The sequence below is a fragment of the Triticum dicoccoides genome, chromosome 2A, assembly GCF_002162155.2.
Source record: "Triticum dicoccoides isolate Atlit2015 ecotype Zavitan chromosome 2A, WEW_v2.0, whole genome shotgun sequence".
Taxonomy (NCBI): Eukaryota; Viridiplantae; Streptophyta; class Magnoliopsida; order Poales; family Poaceae; genus Triticum; species Triticum dicoccoides.
In genome coordinates, this window is record NC_041382.1 from 86,905,739 (window position 1) to 86,926,276 (window position 20,538).

Here is a 20,538-nt window from a genome sequence, read left to right on the forward strand (position 1 = left end):
TCGGTATGCTGTGATCTTTCTTAAAACTAACGGGGAAAGGGAGATCTTCGTGGTTGGGGGGTATGGGCTGTAGGTTGTCTTGTTCGTCTCGATCGGGCCGACTCAGCTGATGTGTGATGTGCTAGGACACAAGCACGACGACTCCAGAACGGGCAGGACGACACATCATCCTCATCACCCTCGACGTGGCGATCGACACGCCATCTCGTTGGCTTGTTGTGTAGTGTTCCGGTCACTGAGATTACTTAACGCAGGGAGCTGGCTCCTTTGCCTAGGAAACAAAAGGGAACTTGCCGCGTAGTTTACCTGAAATGAACAAGACAAGTGCATGCGAGGTCCGCAGGAGGAGAAACCCAGGGAAACCCTTTCTGCTCTTCTGGCCGACAAAAAGTTGCCGCGCGAGATAGTTGGTGCTGGCACCGGCCGCGCGGCCGTGCTTAGCTCGAGACCGTGACAGTGCGATGTGTCCAAGCCGGAAGCGTGTTGCCATCTCAAGGTTTCCGATGTCGCCCAGCTGCATGGCATATTGCAACAAATCAACATTAAGCTCGTCTAAATTATATCCAAAGTACATCGTGCAAACATAACAACAATGTCATCAATCCACAACAATAAATTATTACATATTTCATCAATCCATCACGTCAAAATTGAACACAAATTATTCATCAAACATTACAATTATACGACAAAGTTCATCACTCATGACATGAAACCTAGAGATAAAACTAAGCATCTTGTTGTCCATGTCATGCCCACCACTCTTTTACGAGATCTTTTCCAAGATCTCCATGCATGTCGGGATCTCTAATGTCATGATATGCCTCAAGAAAGGGTCAGATTCGGCCTTTCCTTCTACACGATCGAACTGGTTTTCCCATGAGATTATAAAAGGTGCAATCAAATCTTTTGCATGCTCATTCTCAATGATCATGTTGTGAATGATCACACAAGTTGTGATGATGCATGAAAGGGTCTCTTGATCCCAAACCTTGTTGGTCCTTGCACAATAGTAAATTGGGCTGCAAAATCCCAAAAAGCCCTCCCATATTTTTCCTAGTGGCCACTTGAGTATTATGGAAGTAGAGTTCTTTTTTACCTCAGGGGCTTCAGATTGGCTTCATGAAAGTATCCCACTTCAGATATATCCCATCCGCAAGGTAGTAACCCATGTTGTATGTGCGACAATTTGCTTGGAACTTTGCCGGTGGTAATTCCACATTGACTAGCTTTGCAAAGAGAGGTGTCCATTGGTGCACATTGATGTCATTGTAAGATTTAGGCATTCAAAATATGCATGCCCTACCACGGCTTCAAAAATGATGGCGACATCCTTCTTGTGTCATTTAAACTGTCCATGCCATGTCGCATGGCAGTTCTTCCAACTCCAATGTTGTAATCAATGGAGCCAAGTATACCTGAAAACCCACAAGCTTTGCTTATCTCCAAAAGTCTCACCATGTCCTGAGCACTAGGTGCTTTCAAATACTCTGGCCCGAACAATTCAACCGCCACCTCTGCAAATCATTTCACGTAAAAGATTGAAGTGCTCTCCCCTATTGCCAAAATTGAAGTGCTCTGCCCCACGGCCAAAATTGAAGTGCCCTCTCCCATTACCAAATTATCATCAATGAAATTTGACAGGGCACCATAGGCCGTCATGCGCAATGTGGCAATCACCTTTCGCTCAGTGCTGTGCCCAAGCCTTCTGGTGCAATTCCTCCTCTGCTCAAAAGAACGATCATGTTGCTTCACACAATTGGCAGTGTGAAGAAAGAAATCCGTAGACATCCTAAACCGGCGTCGAAAGTATCTCTCCGGATACACCGAAGTTGCACCAAAATAGTTGTGCATCAATCTATTGCGAGCCTCTTGCTAGTCCCTCCGCAAGTAATCACAGCCAAAAACAAAACCACCATGCTTCTGCCTGTTGTTTCTCATGCATCATCAAGATCAACACAATGTCCTCCTCTCCGGTCATGTCAAATTCCCAGCCGGACAAGGAATCGTCTCACAGAGAGGATGAATCAATTGAACTCATCTACAATACCAAAATGTTCATCACAAGCTACTCATTTGTGCACAATTAAAAAAATGAGAGAAGAAATTATTATTTTATCTTCAGACTGGTCGAACACCTACACTTTGAGTGGAAGACGACCGACTGGCTACTCGATCGGGCGGAGGTGGTCGCCGCGCCGGATAAAAATGGCTACGAAGAGCCTCGACGCTGGGAGGTCAACTTTGTAGCCAAAAAAGGCGACGATGCATCGTTGCCGCCATCGGAAGCAACACCGGTTGCACTCAGTCGCGGTGGTCGCATGGCCAGCACCGGAGCTTCGGCAACCGCTAGTAAACGGCTACATCCCGCAAATGAGCAGCGACGACCATTACGGGTGATGGAGGGTCACCAACCAACCGGAATCATACGACAGATGGATCCCGTTTCGGCCACGCAATTGGGCTTCCGGAGTGACAATGTAGATGGTGGGCGAAATCGCGACGGCGGTCGACGGTATAGCAGGCGTGGTGTGGGATGGGGTTCCGTACGGCAGTTGGCATTTACATGCATCCATTATCGTTTGCGATAGCAGCCCACGTGCCGCAAATATGCAAGCTACCCTGCCATTTTTAGTCTGGCACAGACAAATCTGTTTTTTTTTTCAGCAAGAGTTGTGCAGCTATTGAAGACGATTTTGTGGGTCCAAAAACCCTATAGAAGTGGTTTACCCTAAAAAATAGGGTTTTTGTCTGAGATGATCACAGGAATTGGATTATGAAAAGTGTGATGGAAATCATCTTCTCTTTCCAGGGTGATGGAAGGCGAATCCTATTCGCCGCTCATTACGCCAAACTGCGGCCGAAACACACGCGAGCGTGGGAAGCGCTCTGGATGGGCCGGCCCATTCAGCATAGCTTAGTTTAGCCCTAAAAAAGACCTCTATCAGTTTTGGGAACCTTTTACTTCCTCCGTTCCTAAATATAAGTCTTTTTAGAGATTCATTATAGACTACATACGGAGTAAAATAAATGAATCCACACTCTAAACTATGTCTATATACATCCGTATGTAGTTTGTAGTGAAATATCTAAAAAGACTTATATTTAGGAACAAAGGGAGTAGAAGGTTTCTAAGCTGATTTCCTTTTTTCTGTAAATTTTTCTTTAACGTGTTTTTGGTTTTCTCTCTGTTTTTCTTTGTTTTGTGGCTTTTTATAGAAATAAGAAATTCGAGTTTCCAATAAAAAACTAAAAAAACATTTTGTTTTGTAAAACTGTTTGAATTTTCTAAAAAATATTCACATTTTAAAAGTATTTCCTTTTTAAACTATGTTGGAACTTTATTTTTTTCAAAATTTGTGTATATTTTCAAATTTGATTTTCTTTTCCAAAAAATGTTCAGAATTTAAAAGGTTGTGTTTTCAACAAAAAAATCATAAATTAAAAATATTCATGTTTTCAAAAATTGTTCGGTACAGTACACCTTTTTGCTACATTAGCCTTATTCGCTACAATAAGTACATGAGGGGGGTCGCCGGATCCCGCATGTGCGGAGCAGGTAGCTTTAGGTTTTAGGTTCCTAGTGGTTTAGGTTTTGGGTCGTTAGATGTCTTGGCTTGGCGGTGGCCCTCAATAAAGAAGCTCCAATACCTACCCCCACAAGGCGATCAGCTCCATGGTCGGTGATGGATTTGGGAACTAGCCTATCCAAGCGAGGATGTCTTGGTGGCGGTAGCGTCGTTGTGACAGACTTGTGTCCTCGGGCTCCGCCGTTGCGACAGTGTCTGCTCCAGCGCCGACGCAGAGCTTGGGAGGTAGTCAAGGAGCGGATGCAGATAATGTTCTGCATCGACGACATCTGGAAGACGGATCGTGTGCTGGGTTTATGGTTGGCAGATATGGTTTCCTTCTTCGGCGTCTCAGCCATGCCGGGGTGTCAGATCTGGAGTTCGATTGTGTGTCCGGGGGGTTGCCTCGGTCTGATTCGTTCAATGGCAATGGCTTCGCCATTGGTGAGCCATCTTGAAGGTCTGCAAAGCTGCATATAGCAATGCAGCCGCATCGAGCTTGGATAAGAAGGTGATTCGTCACCTTTTTTCTAGGGTGGCTGCTGTGGTGGTGCCAGAGGCAGGTGACAGGCATTGATGTTAAGCTCTGAGATTTTTCGGTCTTAATTGTAATTTTCTTTCTTGGTTGATGTTCCTTTGTGCAAAGGCTAGCGATCTGCTGTCTTTTCAGCATTGTCAGGTCGGTATCTACGTGACTTGTATTATAATTTTCATAATACAAAGGGGACACGTATTACCAGGAAAAAAACATCAAGAAAAACCGCTTGCTTCAGTTTTCATTTTCTTTTTAGGCAAACCGCTCGCTTCAGCTTTTTTTTAAGAAGAACCGCTCGCTTCATTTTTTTGAGACAAACCGCTCGCTTCAGCTTTTTTTCTGAGACACGGCACCCTTTTATTAATTGCAAATGTTCATAGGAATACAAATAATCTCAGGCAAATCTAAGAGCCAAACATGACGCCCGATAGAGAGAGAGGATGCCGCTTTGGCGAGGTTATGGGCCTCAACATTAAACTGGCGATACTCATGGATAAATTTAACGTCTCGGAACAAACTCCGTTGAAAGTTGATCTCTCGTAAGATAGTCGCGTACCGGCAGGTGGTCTCAGATGTGATATTGGCCACCACTTCTAAGCAATCTGAAGCAATACACAACGAGTCAAGATAATACAGAACCGCTCGCTTCAGCTTGATACAGGATAATACGAGTGGGCCAAAAAACTGGTGTTGGAAGAAAGCAGCCCAGCCCAAAAACTGCCAAGCGTGTCCACCCAAACGAGAGCTGGACCGAAGCTCACGTCGCCTCTAGCGTCGTTATCTTTCTCTCCCACGGATTGAGTTGGGTTCACCGTCGCGGCGTTTTTATAAAAAAGTCCCTATGCCTTTTGATAATTGAACTCGCACTCCTTTTGAAGTAGAACTGGGAACAACGCCCCAACGCTTCATTGTTGTAAAAAGGTCCCCGACCTCTTTAAGAATCAACCCGAAGTCCTCAATAGCCCGAGCACCTCTCCTTCTCACGAGCGGATCCGCCGCTGCCCTCGCCCCATCGTTGCCCCACCACCGCTCGCCGCTGCGGATCCGCCGACTCCGCCGCCGTTCCTCTCTAGCCTCCGCCGCCGCCGGCCCTCTCCACCCTCCCTCGGTCTTCTCCGCCCTCCGTCGCCTTGTTCTTCTTCCCCTCCCCATCCTCTCCTAATCTTCTCCGGTGTCCTTAGTGTCAGGACTTAGTCGTGAGGCCAACGCATTTATGTGGTAGCTTGAGAGGAGTTGAACGGGACGAGAGACGCGATGTTTTACCCAGGTTCGGCCTCTCACGGTGGAGGTAAAAGCCTACATCCTGCTTCATTGATATTGATGATGATGATCACGGTTACAAGAGTGCTCTATCTCGAGAGCTATTGTCTAAACCTAACTTGTCCAACCTGTGGAACTTGTCAATCTTTTCCTCTTTTGGGGAGCCCTGCCCCTCCTTATATATGTTGAAGGGACAGATTACATGTAGAGTCCTATTAGGATTAGGACTAGTCTATCTCTAATACAAACCGGATATAAGTCCAGGTCTTAACTCCTTGTAGGACAAATATTCCTCATGACTTTCCTCTTAAACCGGCCCAGCGTTAACGTGAACCGGCCTTCTGGGCCTTGGGCCTTGTCATCCGTCTGTCCCGCACGCCGGATCACCAGTGAGTCATAATGACCAGGTGGGTTGCTTGTAAACCGCCAGGTCAAGGCGGGTCGCCAGTAACTCGCCAAGTGTCAGCGAGGTCTTCAGATAAACCGCCAAGTCCGGTCGGGTTAACTTCCAGCCGGTTTACACCGCAGGGTATATCCCCGACATTAGCCCCCAAATTTAGCTTGGATTTATTCATGGTAAACTTATGCTGCAAAATAAACACAAGAACAAATTTGACAGGTTATGCTCCGGGTTAAGAATTTTTGTAAACCAGTACCTGATCATCCTTAACTCCTTGTTATTTCCTCCTTTTGGGAAATCCGGGTCAACAAACCAGCTTCATAATCAATTTGCCGACATTGGCTTGTCACCGAGAAATATTGTGAAGAATAACTCCTTTGATTCAGCTCCGCCGGTTTAAGAAATATGGGTCTGAAAATACTTATCTGATATTCAGCCGGTTTGAAGATGTAAAACTTGCCGGTTTAATATTACCAAAATGGCCGGTTTATAAATATTGATGGCACCGAGTCATAATTGTTGTCAACACCGGGTTATGTAATTGATCTTCCTAATTTGTTCAAAACTGATAAAATGAAGATATTCCTCCTTTACATGCATAATACCTGTAGCCCCCAAGTCTTAAGATGAGAACATAGTGATAACTTAAGACTTACTCCAATAAATGTTTCAACTTTGAAGAAATCCGGTTTGTTCATCTCAATCATATAAACTGAATACTCCATATATGTAGCCCCCAAGTGCCGGGTTGTCATGCTTGCAGCAACCTGGAACTTGCAATTGCTTATAAAAACTTCAATCAGTGTAGCCCCCAAGGGCCGGGTCATTATGCAATAATAAGCAGGGACTTTGTAAGTATAATCTTGTAAACTTTGAATAGCAATTTGTAGCCCCCAAGGGCCGGCTTAGTAAGATAATACTGAACCGGGACTTGATATATATACTTTAATGAAAATAACATATTATAATGTAGCTTCCATCATAGGGCTTGAACCCACGTCCACAAGGTTAAGAGCTTTGTGCTTTACCAACTGAGCAATGCATTCTTCAATATTATGGACGAAAACTTGTGTACCTTGAATTGTTGACAGGAGCAATTGGTAGCCCCCAAGGGCCGGCTCATTATAATATGATGAGTCGGGTCTTCAATAAGACTAGTAAAAATGACTTTGCATTAGCCCCCAAGTGTCATGGTGAATGCTTGCAGCGACATGAGACTTGCATGTAATCTCAATTTAAATAATGTAGCCCCCAAGTGCCAGGTTGTAAGCCTGCAGCGACTCGGGACTATTCCTTCCATTGTAGAATAAATCATATCCTTTGATAAAAGAGTAGACATTGCGCTATAGGGACTTTGAAAACATTAAGAAATCCAGCCATGTTGGCTATTCAAGATAATATAATCCGGTATGAAAACCTTATTCATTCAATATCATAATGAAATTTCAGCCAAGTTTGGCTATTTGAATAATATAACACAATGATTTATAAGCGCATGATTCCAATGGCGCAATCCAAATATATACTGGCGACTTATAGTCCAAAGCCAGGCCGGTTTAATAAACACCGGATCATACTACCGGTTTAATAAACACCGGTGATTTATAATCATGCTTTATTCAACCTGTTTCTGCATACAACAAGTTTAAAGTGTCCTGGTGGTTTACCAACGGACGGGTCATAATGCCCAACATATAACCTGGGTTTATAACCAAGGCTGCATTTAGAATAATCAAATATGAAATATATCATACCTGTGACATTGAATCACATCGTTGGTTTACCAACTTCTTTTTTAGTAAGGGTGATAACCCAAATCTCGAGTACTGATAACTCCTTCCATATTGTGCCGGTTTATGATAAACCGTGCCGGGTTGTGATAAACACCGTGTTACTCCATAAGAGGATGTTAACAACAAGGATCAAACTGAGCAAATAGTCTCCGGATTGACGTGAACTGTGTTCCGTCAATTGATTGGTTAAAAAACTTTGTCAGTTTAAAAAACACAATGAAAAGCAAAAAAAAAACCTTCAAAGAAAAGTGTGAAGCAAAAGCAACGATAAAAACGTTTGCCAAAAAAGGTTTTATTAAGCTGATCAAATGGCGTTACCATGGCCAAACACGACCAAGCTCCCGTTAGGTGTAACTATGGTTCTAGTCAGCCAGGTCCCCAAGTGATTCTGTGGCATTTATGCCGACCAAATGGCATGGCCATGGTTCGGGTTCGACCAAGCCCCCAAATGATTTTGTGGCCTTAGGCCAATCAAGGGGCATGACTGGTTCAGACATGACCAAGTCCCCAAGTGATCTGGTGGCTCTCGCCTATCAAGAGGCATGGTATTGGTTCGGACACGACCAATCCTCCAAGTGATATAACACGATGCTTTTAGCAAAGCGAACTCAAGGGGTAAACCGGAGGCTGCTTTAGAGCAACTCCGTACAACCTCACATGATGTAAAAGACCAGAGACCCCGCTTTATGAAGCAGAAGCCCCCATGTGATCAATAATATGTCAGGCCAGTAAGGCGGAATATCCATGTTTAAACCGCGCATCGTGGCAGCAGGTCCTCTTTGGCAATTTTTAACTTTTTGCAAGAGATAAATTCTTCTTTGAACCGGGATCTTGAACCGGATATGGAGACCTTCAAAGCTTTATGGGGGACATCTTTCCCTTGAACCGGGTTTTAAACCGGAATCTTCATTTTTAGCCTGAAATTTTCTGACGGCCTTTAAACTCGAACTTGCGAGAAGTTAATTCCTTTTTGAACCGGGAATTCTTAAACCGGATTTGAGAGCTTCAGAGCTTTATTGGAGAACAAATTTCCCTTGTACCGGATTGTAAACCGGAATCCTTTTCTGATGACCCGAAACTTCTTCATTGAGCCGGGATTTTATAACTGTCATATACTTTCTAATCCGGAAACCTTCTGACAGCACGATGTGAATCCGGGACCGGGTTATCTCTCCCTCCAACGTATTGGGGTTCTTGACTTCACTGAAAACCAGCAACATTTGCTAAGTCATATCATTGTAGCCCCCAAGTCTCAAGGTGACTCGAGGAGTTGGCTTGAGATTCTCCATATTTGATCGTGATATAAACCGGCATAACTTGTATATCATTGGTGTTGACAGCACGATGTGAATCCACAGAAGGTTGAGGTGACTTCGGCGGGTTATAAATGATCCCATATGAGTCGTGTCAGCAACTCGGCCAATGGTTCCTTCCAACTGGCTCCTTGAAATTTAACCAAACTGTAATAGCGGCGACTTGTGTGCATGTCCATTAACCATCCAGTGCAGACGACGGTTGATGATAATTTGCCTCCAATATGCGGGAAGAAAAGGCGGGCTACCCATGTTCATACTCGAGAAACAGATCATGCAGACAGGTGCGACCCGATATGTTGATGTAGACCAGGCCGCGAGAGACGGACGACCGCAACATCAGAGGCAGCTCGGACAGATGAGTCGGCCGCGGTATTGTAAGCTGGTGCAGACGGGGAAGATCGGCACCGGTGTCATAAACCGGCTCGGACGGGCGAGCTAATCGCGGGCGCGGTTCCGGCAAGCTGATGTAAACCGGGCCACAGGGACGGCGACCTTCTCACGTTCATTCACCGGGTGGTAGGACACGGACGAAACGCCAGTGCAGAACGTTGCTAGCGCGTGCTCCGTGCCCGTAACATAGCGCCTCATTTGTAATGAACAATTGTCTTGCATAAACAGTATTGCAGACCAATGCGAAGATAAACTGCTCTTTGATAAAAATAATATGTACTAAGAAAATATATTTCATATGGGTATCACCTAATGTGTTTAGGCCGGAAATAGCCCGCCATGAAGTTGATGATAACTGTATGAAGCTGAAATTAATCACGGGTGAACCGGCCGCAGTGTGGTAAACCGGTGCGGACGGGTGAGTCGGTCGTGATGTTTATAAACCGGCGCGGACAATGAGTCGGCCGCATGTGTGGACGAATGTAAACCGAACAGCGGGGGCGGCGATTTGCATGCGTATCCGTCGAGCAGCATGGCCCGGAAGAACGTCATTGCAAAACTATGCTGTCACGCGCTCTATGTCCGCGGTATAACAATACATTTGTCATAATTATCCTGTATAAAAATATTGCAGCAAAGATAGATTGTTTTTTTTGACAAAAAACAATATGTGTTTAAAAGTGGACTCGGATGAATATCACCTGATTTATCCAGACAACAATTATAAGAGCGGTTTAATGGACGTGCACCAAACCGAGGCAAAAGCTTCAGCCGTGGCCACGCGCGGACGCCTCGACCGCAGCGGAGACCACTCGACGGCCGGGGTGACTCACAGGCTCAGAGCAGATGTGGCAGTGGCCACTCAAGGGCAAGGTGTAGGGCCGGCGACTCGGAGCGGCGGTTCAATGCGAGGTTCTTGCGGGGCGCCTCACAGGCGAGGCAGTCCGCAGGTACGATGGCTGTATTTCCTTGGATCTTTTATAACAAGAAGTGTTTAGTTGAGGGCTTTTCACGTGGAGGAGGCATTGGAATCCATCAGGTTTTGACCTTTTGTACGAGTTGAATCGGCAGAAATAACTAATCGGTCTCGGCGACTTGTACGCGTACAGAACCTGTGTCGATCTCGGCCTCTTGCACGTGGCGTCCCAAACCTTGATCTGGCTTCGAATTGCTGTACATTGAAGGAAAAAACACCAGCAGCTACGAGTTGATTTCCCGAGACTTGTGATGTGTACGATCAGATTCCAACGGAAGTTGACGGTCTTAGCGATGTAGTGATTTGACAGTTTGATTGCTAGATGTTACGCACAACCCGCCAAGAGAAGTCGTATGTGGATAACTTTCCTGTTGGTTTCGACAGAGCGTCGAACAAGGACGGTAGACAAGTTGTAACCCTATTTTTTCTTGAACCTTAAATCTCATAGATCTTCAGTCTGGACCGATGAGCTTGAAGTTGATGCACCCTTCAAAACCGGCTCATCCGGAAAATTGCAAACTTCTCGATCCTTGGGAGAGATCTCTCCAAAAACTTAACACCACCGTGCGCTGGCCCCATGGTGGGCGCCATCTGCCGTGACAATTCCATGACATCCGGCGAGGAAGTTCCACGCGAGATCCGACGAGGAAGTGTGAGATCCCGGAGAAAGCACTCCTCCGACTAGGCCGACCACAAAATCCGGCGAGGAAGCGCTGGCGACGGCCTCCGCCGGGGAAGCTGCTGCCTTCCACCAGCAAAGAAGAGGCTGGTCATGCCGTGGAAGAGGAGGCCCTTTCTCGTGAGATCTAAAGCACTCCCCCGACTTCCGTCCCCACGAGATCCGGAGAGGAAGTGCTGGCCTCCGGCCTCCGGCGGGGAAGCTGCTGCCTTCCATGGCAAAAAAATACAATTCCTCGCCGACCTCCCAAGTCAAGGCCGCCTTCGCGCTCAACCCCACCTCTGCGTCCTGCATCCTCACCTTCCTCTCCCTAAACACAGACCAAGCATTCCCCTAAACCCAATCTCGTGGTACTATTGCATCTTGGCTTTCTGAATGCTATTACATCATGAAAAGAAGGGGGACTGATTATTGGTTCAAAATAATTGGGGGACATAGAGATGTGAGAGATTGAGGGGTTCGGTTGGGGAATTTTATACAGAGAGATGGAGAGGTTCGGTTGGGGATTTGTACCATATCCTGTGCTGTGTATTCCATTCTTTTATTCTTTGCTCTGCTTGGGGCAATTTTGTTGTACAGGGAGCTATGGTTTGGATCAATTATATACTTATATGTGATGTTCTTTCATGCTTTTGGTGCTCCTGTTGAAGTGATATTTTTTAGCTATTTGTACTGATTATTGCTACTGGTGTTGATTGCATTTATTGTTGCTATCATATGCAGATTGTCGTGATTGTATGAGAGATTAATACCATTATCTCATGTGTGCTAGCTTTAAACGGATGGGGGATGCTTGGTGTATTCTTTTGTGTCAATCGGAACAAACATGGAGGGAGGGTCAGGCTCCAGTTCATTGTGACTCCATTAACAGAGTTCGACCACTTTGAAAAAGGTGATGCTCTGTAGTAAGTTCATTTATGGTTGTGTATGTTTCTATTGATGTGTTTGCCCTGTCTGTTCATTGCATATTCGGTTGTTCGAAAAAGAGGTGTCATTTATGCCAAGTTAATCAACTAGGGAAAGTAACACTTAATCACAGGGTAATAAAGTTAGTAGGTGTATGTAAAGTTATGTAGCTTCGTCAAACATATGTGACGTTTTAGTTGTTGGTCAGTTATGTAGCTGCTCTCCAATGACCTTTTGAATTCAACATGTCATCAGTCAAATATACAAGGACTCGGAAAGAAAGTAGCAAGTTGTTTAATCTGATTTGTTGCTTTCGTTTTGTGGAACCCTATAGCTTGTGAAATATTCATGTGTTCTATCTTGCACGCATCTTGTGATTTTACCAATGGAGTTGGCTCTAGCTCTTGAAAAGATGGTGAATGAGAAGCTTCCCAACTTGCCCACTGTAAGTTTCTCCTTCCTGCCTATTACTTTAAAGATATTTGTGTGTGTGTGTTTGGCCCACTGAATTCCTAATTATTTATCCGAACCAGTACATGCAAATGCCACACCATATCTGAAACGTTCGTCCCAATTTAACAGGTAGCAACAAGGTGAAAAGATCCTCAGCTGAGCATCTTCGTTGAGCAACGGACACGAGGTAATGAGAGAAGAAATTTGGAAGGAAAAAGATCTAAAACTGGGGCTACAAAAACATATCAGCACAACCTGTCAACAGACGCGCTGTCTAGATGTATGTTATTTCTCTCTAAGTTAGTCAACGCTCGTCCACAGGCGTGAGGGGTGTTTAGAGGAAATAGATTCTCTGGAGCTTTCTTACAGTGAGTACAGGATCCCCTCTTGCCCAAGGTTAAATTCCTCAACTATCTAGCCCCGTGATGCCAATGGTTCCCTTGCAGTCTTCGCTTCAAAACCTGTCAGCAACAAGCTCTGTCTAAATTATGGTACTTCTCTGAGGAGATGTCACAGTATTTTTAATTTAAATACCTGTTATAGGTCCCTTGAGTGCTTAACTGAAATTTGCTGGTTTACTAGCTCTCTGAAAGGGTCAAATCACTAGAGACCAGTTATAGCATGTAACTACTATAATTGTATACATAGTTTGTATTAAGATTGGTCATCAAGATGTTCTGCATCAAAGGTGTTGGCAGTGCTACAGTTGAATTTTTTTTTGATTTTGTGGTGTTACTACTGACTGAGAAGTGGCAACCTCCCACAAAAGGCATGCCATTTTTTTTCTGTTTGTGCACTATGTTTTGGGGAGCTATAACAAAGTTGTTACCATGGCAGAAAAAGTAGTACACTAAAGCATGTACCGGATATACTGGGAGAAAATGCCACGTGATAAAAGAACGACTTCAAATGAATGCATATGTCCTGAAATGAACTTTTTATCATGTTGTGATTGATTACTGGAACTACACTTAATTTGTTATCTGTTAGGCAGAATATATGATATTCACAGGATTTTTTTTTTGAAGTGATAGAAAGGAGGTAAATTTCTTTTGTCATTTGTCATACAATATTCTAACCTCCCGCCTGGCAGTATCATCTATAATGATGTTTTCATTTAGCTTGATCCTCTGCATTGCATATACTTCCAGTTTTTATATGTATCCTGTGTATACTGATAGTTTCTCTCTATTGTGTATATGCTGAATTTTATAATTGATCCTATTTTGTGTCGCAATTCGGGGACTTAATGAAGATATCCTCCTATTGCCTACTATCAACACTAGAAGTAAAAACGAGTAGAAATGTGAGGGGTGGTGCAAGGAGTATCCCTTGCAGGGCTGCCCCCATGTCAAGTTCGATGAGGTTAGAATTTTAAAGTTTTAAACATTCCATTGCTCCGGCGTGGCTTTGTGACGTGTGTCGTGTGATGGCCGAGCTGCTCGCCTTGGATTGAGCAATGTTCACACCCATTGCGATTAGATGGACATGATGCCACCGTCAACAATGAGGACAAGAATGAATAATACTTTGATCCCGTTGCAACGCACGGGCCCTTTTGTTAGTCCCTGATAATAAAGCACGGATTGACTTTGCCGGGTTCACCGTCATAATACGCTTCTTTCCGTGAATATACGCTTTTAATTTAAATTTAAAACATATTCGAGGTGGTATTAAATTTTGTACCAACATTCTTTCTTGGTCGCTTAGCTGGGCTGCGATCCCGTTGGGCCTTGCCTTGTCCCTGCGTTTTGTAGTATTCAACCCGCGGCCACGTCCTACTCCAGAAACAACAGAATTTTCGCCCGTACTTCAACAGGCACGCACACAAACTCTGTCTGGTCGTGCGTTGATTACGTTCGAGATTTTGGCGCGAGCGACTTCCTGCGGGCGGGCGTTGGCAAGTCTCGATGGAAGCACTCGCTGGATCACCACAGATAATCTATACAGCGGTCGGTGGAGGTACACGTGCCTGCTGGGTGTAGTATGTGCTGGCCGCTCGACCACAACATTTGTCTAGGGTGACTCTAATTGTACACGGGTATTTTCTTGGGTTTGGGCCAAGAGCGGTGAAAACAAACATGGGAATGAAATATAATATTTCAAATAAAATAACATTCAATATAAAACTAAATAATCAAAATCATTAGAATTCAAATATTTTGATAATTTTATAAAACACTTTACATGAATTATTAAACTATCGACGAGTATTTAAGGGCATCTTCAACGCCATAGCTCAAAACGTCTGCAATCGTCTAGATTGTGCGGTTCAGACCGGACGTGTTTTGCCATCGAGCGCGTGTCTGTATCGATCCGTCGACCGGTTCGGACCTAATTTTCACGCAATCCGAAAACAAACTGGAGGGGCTTTGCGTGCATCCAGACCGCTGTCACACTCAATTCTGATTGCCCGACCCACCCAAAAAAAACCTCGCTCGCATGCATCTCTTCCCGCTCGAAGCCGTCAACGCCGCTCCAGAGAACCAGTGCCACATTCATGCCAGCTCAGAGTGACACGACCTCTCACTGGCACTCCGGCATTGAAGCGGCACCAACCGAGTTAAACAGAGATCGAATATACAATCCTTTCGGTTCAATAAAGATCAAATGTTTAGTTCTCGCTAACATACAGATCACATGTACATGGTTATTGACCTAAAACAAATTCATATTTAGTTCTTCTACGTGAAGAAAGCACATGTTCAGATCAACACAAGACTGAGGACGAGGACGATGTTGCCAACTCCGCCCCGCCCGTGCCCCGTCACCACAACCACTAAGTCGGCACGTCCAAGGCCGCCTCCGGCAACGAGGAAGAGTAGAGCATGGAAGTTCACGCTCGGGTCCCAGGAAGGCCACCGCCCTTTCGTTGGGGCTGAAGCCAAGCTTGGCGGCTCAAAATCGTCGGTCGATTAGCCCCTTGCATGCTGTGGAGGCAGAGGCTATAGACGCGTAGCTGGAGGTTTAGTTCTTGGGGCTCATGGCCGGCTGAAAAATGGACGGGCGCCGGCGGTCATTTAGACTCGGTTTAGAGTATGATTTAGTTCAAATATGTCAAATTTATTTAGTTTGCTCCGGTCTAGATGAAAATTCGATTTAGTATGAATGAATATCGTTTGGTTTGTTTAAATATCCATCAAATTTATTCACTTTCGTTAAATTTCTTTTGAAACGCAACCGAACATATTTAAATAGCTTTGAATGGTCGTCTTCCGCATCAGTGTCCGCGGACTGGTCCTGGTCTACGAATGAAAGTAGTGTCTGTTCTACGGGTCGGCGATGGAGATACCTTGAGAATCATATTGTATGTTTCTCCCGCTAAAAGACTTAGATGAGGGCAACCTTGTTCGTTTGTTACATTTGAATATTAGTGAAGCGTAGTGGCACATGAAGCAGGTTTGGTCAATTTTTTTACCCGTTGCAACGCACGGGCATATATACTAGTTAGTATAATGGGACAAGCCCAAAGCGACACACATCAGCCATTAAATTTGTGCATTCAGTATATTCGATGTACATGGTTCAGTAAATATGATATGAAATCAGAATACGGCTTGATTTCAGTACATATCAAGTTATTTCGGTATGACCCTCAAAACAAAAGGTTGTTTCGGTATGGTTTCAGTATATAGCTTAGGGTCTTTTCTGAAGTCTTCCAGCTCCACACTTCACAAACTTCATAGATGAATTTGTACCGAACAGTTTTGCTACGAGAAGCTGGCTTCTCGAAGTTATGCCCGATGGCAGTGCAAAATCCTGGAGGAGCGTAGGCCCAACTCCATCGATGCGAAAAGCTGAAGTTGGCTAGTATTACAACCGAAGTGCCACCGTCCAAGCCAGCGAACCGGTACGCTCGCAGGAAACATAACGCTCCTCTCGCTCTCCATCAAATCGATACAGGGGCAGCTTCCCTCGATGTCTAGCCCATACCGGGCTGTCTCCAACCGGCCCAAACTGGCGTCCAATAGGCCCATAACCTCTCAGCTGGGCTGCAGCGATAGGAGAAGCTGCACACGACGCCGAACGCTCGAGAATCGCCGGATGGAGCGAGAAGCCGGCAAGGAAAGATGGATTTATGAAGTTTTATGAAGTTGGAGGAGATCAGAACAGACCCTAATAACCAATATTGTCATGAATTTGAAAATGACATAATGATGTTTTATGAACAATATATAAGTATATATGCATGCATGATTCATACCTTAATGGCTGGTCGTGCATGCAAATGTGTAATGTGTACTTCGCTTTGTTTATTATGAACATGCTTAGCATTTTTTTGGGAGTAAAATGACCACGCTAGAAGAAAAATGGACGTGCTTAGCAGGGTATCTGACTCCTGAATAAGAAAAATGACTACTTTAGAAGCTCTTTTGGGCTTTTGTCTGCCCATTAACTTTTCCATGGGCCTTAGTAAGCCGACAACTACTCCTTTTAATGTTTAATGCAGTTTGGCCACCAGTCAGTCAGTGTATATGAACGATGGTAGCAACTTTAGTACCATCCTCCTTACTAACCTGGTGATGAGTAGGTGTGAGGCCTATATAAGATTGTGCATGAGCGGGTGAATGTTGGACAACGCAAGTGAGAGAAGTCACATGCTCACACGACCGACTGCTTGTATGGTTATTCGCTCAAGAAATATAAATATATTTTTTAGTAATATATTTTTTAGTTTGAATAATTTGGTTAACTGTTTGGTTTTTCTGTATATACCAAAGAAGCCAATATTCAAAACAATAACAGAGAAAACAAAAACAGTAAAAACTAAAAACAAGAAACAATAAAAACCAAAAATAGCGACCTGTTATGTTTATTTTTGGACGATTTTTTGGGTCATTTTTATTTTTTATTATATTTAAAAAAATGTAAACTTACATAATTTTTCAAAAGATTATTGTGAACTAAAAGATGATCGTGCAATTTGTAAAAAATGTTCATATCATTTTAAAAATATCACATCTGAAAATGTTCAAGGATTTCAAAATATGTTTATTACGTTGTAAAAAGTAATTCAAACAATAAAAATGTTGTTCCATTCAACAAATGTTCATGATATTTTTTGAAATGTTCCTGAAAATTTAAAATTTTATTCATGCACCTTGTAAAAATAAATTGTACCATTCAAAAATTGGTCATGGCATTTAAAAAATGTGTGCAGATTGAAATTATGATTAGAGAAATTTAAAAAATATATTCATAATATTTAAAAATATGTTCTCACAGTTTTGATAATGTTGAATGCATTTTGAAAGTTATTCACTCACTAATAAAAAAAATGCTCAACATGAATCTAGTAAATGATCAACCAGTATAACAAAATGTTCGACATGTATTATTGTGAAATTAAAAAAGAAGATATTTACATTAAAACATATTTATAAACTAAAAAAACCCTTATGAAAACTGATAAAGGAAGAAGACATTGCAAAAAAACACGTGAAACCTTCTCAAAACCGATTTCATGTTCCACGAGCCGGTCTTGAAATCTCCCAAAACCACTCCCTGACACACTTATTAATTACTTTGGTTCACTTTATCGTTTCCTCTAAGACTACCCACAGTAAGAGTAATATAGGTGATAACATCATACATATCAGAATAAAATAGATGATGTGGCAAGCAAATAATGAAGAAAGAGAGGCATGTAGTAACATAGCTATTTATTAGTACTATGAGTAACATCACACACACCAAGGCAAGATGAGTCTATAACCTAATAAATAAAGTGTTGCGTGACACCACACATATGTTATCCTCCATTATAGAGGTGGTAACATAGACTAGTAAAATATGCATATTACTAGTTTAAGTTACTATCTATTGTGGCTAGTCTAAGATGAGACTGATGGATGTTTCACAATAAGCGAAGCATAGTTTCTTGCCCTGAGCCGTCAGGGGAACGAGAGCTCTTTTTTTGTTTTTTGGGGGGAAGGGAAACGAGAGGTCCTAAGTGGCGATTCCATCGTCTGTTAGGTTGCTTTTTTTTAGACATGCCCGTTAGGCTGCTGGTGCTCACGCGCATGCCATATGGGCCGCAGCTCAAGAGAGCATTTGACCACATGTTTTTACCCTGCAAAAAAAAGACCACATGTTTTTAGATCGTCGCTTTTGACTTTGACTATTGACCATTAACCGCTGAATGTGTATTAAAAAAATGGTGAGCTTGAAAATATTTCATAAAAAGACAAAAGACAAAAGACAAAAAACAACGATTTAAAAAAAAAACTACAGATTGAATAATGTTTGTGAATTCGAAAAAGGATCACAAATTTCAGAAAAGCTCACAATTATTTTAAAAAAATCCTGGATTTGGGAAAGTTCAAAATTAGATTTTTTTAACAAATTTTGGAAAAAAATCAGAAAATTTAGAAAATTTCTTTGATTTGAAAGGTTTTCTACTTTGAAAAAATGCATGCAATTGAGGAAAAAAAGGAAAATAAATGAAAACAAAAAAATGAACAAAAACTAGGAACGAAGAAAGAAGAAAAACTGACCAGAAGCTCTTCACAGAAACGTGGCTATATGGGATCACCAAATCTAGTACTGTTTTGACTATGACCGGCGATAGGGATCTAAATGGTACGGATAATTTCTGTTCAGAATCCGCATCCGTTTATAAGGATATGATATGCACTTGCACTAATCCATCAGATATGGATGTGGATATGAATTTTGGTCAACCGGATATCCGATGATATGGTAGCAGACATGGGATTGTAATATCCGGTGGATGTAGATTATCCATTTTTTTTTTGCGGATTATCCAAGGTTTCAAATAAGATTATCCGATAAATTAGTCCAATGGACAAGCCCAAAAATATCCAATTAGCCCACTAATTATAATCAACACATATAAATTATTGTCGTATTGGTGTGAGACTGTGAGTTATGACATTAAATGCTTTGTCACTCCCTAGTGTTATGCGATTGGATATAAATTTGTGTTCATATTGTTTGCATGGTAGAAAAAAATTCATGTCTCATTGTATATATGAATTGATATTTTTTGTTGTTTTTGACTCAATTCCGCTCCATTTTTGCTCAGAATTCATACACTAGTAGAAAAAGGGTCTAATGTAAAGTTCATTAGTCCCGGTTTGTAATTGAACTGGCACTAATGTAATCATTAGTGTCGGTTCGAACGGCTAGGCAGACGGCACTCATTAGTATCGGTTCGTGTCACGAACCGGTACTAAAGAGGTGGTGGCCTTTAGTACGAGTTGGTGGCTCCAACCGGTACTAAAGGCGGTGCGCTGCCACCCGTAGTGCATAATGTTTAGTCCCACCTCGCTAGTTGTGAGGAGCTTGCATCGGTTTATAAGCCCCGCTACGGCTACCGTGTCGAGTTTCTCTCCAAGGAGGCCTTTGTAGGCCTATTGCAAGTCATCTACCCTGTGGGGTCTACTGGGCCGTATGAGCCTGCATCCTGGCCCAACTAGAGATTGGATTTCTAGTCGTATGCAGGCTGTGCCTGTAACGCCCCGAGATCGATGTGCCAGGTGTCTTCCAGTTATTCGCTGTTGTTGTCTTGTCATTGCTTGCGTGTCATGCTTTTCATATCATGTCATTATGTGTATTTCATTTGCAAATATGTTCGTCTCATGCATGCGAACATTTTCCCCGTTGTCCGTTTTGCAATCCGGCGCTCCTATGTCACCCGGTGTCCCTTTCTACCTCTTTTCGTGTGCGAGTGTCAAACATTTCCGGATTGGACCGAGACTTTCCATGCGGCCTTGGCTTACTACCGGTAAGCCGCCTGTCAAGTTTCGTGCCATTTGGACTTCGTTTGATACTCCAACGGTTAACCGAGGGACCGAAAAGGCCTCGAGTGTGTTGCAGCCCAACACCCCTCCAAAGTGGCCCAAAACCCCCTCTATCATCTCGGTCGTTCGATCACAATCGCGTGGCCGAAAACCGCACCTCATTTGGACTCTCCTAACTCCCTCTACCTATATATATGTGGCTCTCCCCGAAAATTCCACGCAAATCAAACCCTACCCTAACTTCCCTCCGCGCCGCCGGACATGTCCGTCCGCGCCGGACGCGTCCACCGGCCACCTCACTCTGGCGAATCAGCTTCCGCCACGTCGCCCCGCTGCCGCTCTCCTCCAATCATTACGCGCCACCTCATCCCACGCCGCCTCCTCTCTCTCCTCCCCGCCGCCGCGACCCGCCGAGCCCAGGGCAGGCCCGCCCGGGCCCGAACCGCTCTGCCGCCTCCACCCGAGTGCGCCCGCTTGCCGGCGCGCATCTCCGCC

General features: G+C 43.7%; 1 long non-coding RNA gene across 1 annotated transcript; it reads left to right on the forward strand.

Annotated features, from left to right (window-relative positions):
* The first annotated feature begins 10,868 nt into the window (after positions 1-10,868).
* Positions 10,869-12,507, forward strand: LOC119359048. Its single transcript, XR_005172361.1, has 3 exons — positions 10,869-11,268; positions 11,691-11,810; positions 12,407-12,507. It is a non-coding gene; the product is annotated as an uncharacterized LOC119359048 (long non-coding RNA).
* Positions 12,508-20,538: the final 8,031 nt, after the last annotated feature.